The 2,389-nt window shown below is 55.8% G+C and overlaps 1 protein-coding gene across 1 annotated transcript in view; it reads left to right on the forward strand.

The window, feature by feature from the left end:
* Positions 1–1,319: 1,319 nt before the first annotated feature.
* RHOBTB2 (Rho related BTB domain containing 2) overlaps positions 1,320–2,389 on the forward strand; it is a 28,398-nt gene continuing 27,328 nt past the window's right edge. The window contains exon 1 of the mRNA XM_077766626.1: positions 1,320–1,384. The gene's annotated coding sequence lies outside the window, so the exon portion shown is untranslated. The remainder of the gene's footprint in view (positions 1,385–2,389) is intronic.

Consider the following 2,389-nt stretch of genomic DNA (forward strand, 5'->3'; position numbering starts at 1 on the left):
GGCAACATCTTCACTGACAGGCCAACCCCCCTGACCTGGCCCTTGGTTCCTTTCACTGCAGTCACTCTTTGGGGCTAGACAAAGGGGTGAGGGCTTTGTTTCCTGAAGACATTGAGGGTGTCCCTCAGCCCTACCCCATGCATGCGCTCCCTGGGATCAAATGATCAGACTGGCACAGAGCCCTTTGCTTCTCAGCAGAGGAGCTGAAAGGGGCAGGGTGGGACCATGACTCCTTGCACCCTGGGCAGTTGCAGAAGATAAGAGACTGAGAACAGTCTGGGGGAGGGGTGGAAAAAACAATCAGCTTCTGGAGGAGTGAGGATGCACCAGAGACCCAGGGTACATGGTACATGGGGATCCTCTCCTTTTTCTGCTGAGGCATCTGATGGGGACAAGTAGGAGGTGATGGTAGACATGGAAGTGAATCCCAACCCTCTCCACAATCCCAGACAACACCCAACCCTCACATCATAGTCAAAATAGGGAGATAACAGAGTCCCAGCCATTGTGAGGGATATGTAAGCGCCATTAACTGAGTATAAGGCCATTGTTCTTAGCGTTCAAAATTAGGGGCTATCAAACCTTTAAGACTCACAAAAGGGTAAACTGAGGTCCAGGAATTGATTCCAAGAAGTACAGTGGACAGTCTAGGTTTTGAACTCAGTTGCTCAATCTTCTTTTGGCTGACCAGTGCGTGGCTGGTCAGCGGGGTATGTCTGACCACTACAAGCTAATAGCTTTTCCGTTGTTTGTTTTCTACCTGAGCGCAGATGAGCAGAAGCAGGAAGAAAGGCTCACTGTCCAGCAACACTCCCCATCTTCCATCTTGCTTCTCTAGCCTCGCTTCCCTCTACAGAGCCTCCAGCTCAGGTTCCCAAAATTAATCACTGGCGGGGTTGAAGCAACAGCATTGTTCCCTGGCTTTAGGCCAGGCTCCCAGGATGTGCGTCAGAAAAAAACAGTGAGTGAAATTCCAAAGCCAAGTGAGTCACCAGGGAGGAGGAGAGGCCAGGACCGAAGTCAGAATGAGAGCCTGAGGGCAGACCAAATCAGGGCCCTGGGGGTCAGGGGCTGGGCCCAGATACCAAGAATGTTCACCTGTCCAAAGACGGGAGTGGAGCCTCCTGCCCAGGTGGCTTATCTCCAGACTCCACACAGACCTGGATGAGGAGGGGAGTGACCAGGAGGCCGGCCTGCTAGTCCCACCCCTGGAAACAGTAACCATGACCCTTACCTGGCTCCCCATAGGCTGGGCTTTGGATCCCAGCCCTTAAAATCCGTGTATTGTTTCCTCATGCATTCCCTCCCCCTGCCCTGGCCCAAGACACTGCTTCCGGACAGGGAATAGTGATAGGCCAGTTGGGCCCCAGAGGAAAGGCAGCAGGTAAGTCTCTGACTCATGCCCCACCATCCCGAGACACCCCCCACCCCCATCCTGTCCTTTTTCTGTGCCCGGGGGGAAAAAAGAGGAGCTCCAGCTCTGGCTACTCCACCTGTCCTCACCTGGTCCCTTCCAGAACTCAGTACAACAGCAGTTCTCAGAATGGGATCTCCTCAGGAGGAGGGGGGTGTGAAGGCAGCCAGGAGGTGGGTTAAGGAATCAGGTGTCTTAACTATCAGGGTGTAGCAGCCTCTTGGCTGTGGACCAGCAGCCCAAGGCCGCCAGTTCCAAGGCAGAAACTTTGTAGGGGAGGACGGGAGGGCGCAGATCCACGTGCTGCAACAGGAGCATCAAGGGGCAGTGTCTACAGGTGCCATAAGCCACGACACATGTGGACTTCCCTCTCTCCGTGGAACCTAGCCAGGAGAGAAGGGGAGCAGGGGGTCTCTCCTCCTCCAAGACCCCTTTACATCCACAGTAAAGCCTGTACTTCTGGGGCCACCTCAGCCCTCATGCCCGCTCTGCCTCTACCCCTCTCCAGCCCGAGGGGCCCCTCCCAATACCAGGGATGCCTCCACTCTGACTGTCTTCCTGCCCCACCACTCACCCCGGGGGGCCCTGTGCAGCCCCTTGATCTTCCCTCCCCACCCCAGGAGCTGTCTGAGACTTCAGGCAGTGGGATCCATTTCTCCAAAAAGAAATGGAGCAGAACCCCTAACTCTAATTCTCCACGCCCCCCTTTGCCCTCGCCAGCCCAGTTTGGCTCATCTTTCTTATCACACCTGGCCAAGTACTCAGGCTTGGGCAAGGAATGCCTTCCAGGGCAGCAGAGATCCCCCAGCCAGCCTGCTGTCACCTCCTTGCAAAGGAGTAGCTGGGTGAGGCCTGAGACCGAGGCTTATAGGGGCCTGAGGATGTCCCACTAGGAAATTGACAAGGGGCCGATGCTGAGAGGTGGGCGGCCATGGGCCCTAGTGAAGGTGACGAGCACAGCCCTGGAGGAGGAGT

This window comes from Crocuta crocuta, unplaced genomic scaffold (genome assembly GCF_008692635.1).
Source record: "Crocuta crocuta isolate KB4526 unplaced genomic scaffold, BGI_CrCroc_1.0 scaffold225, whole genome shotgun sequence".
NCBI lineage: Eukaryota > Metazoa > Chordata > Mammalia > Carnivora > Hyaenidae > Crocuta > Crocuta crocuta.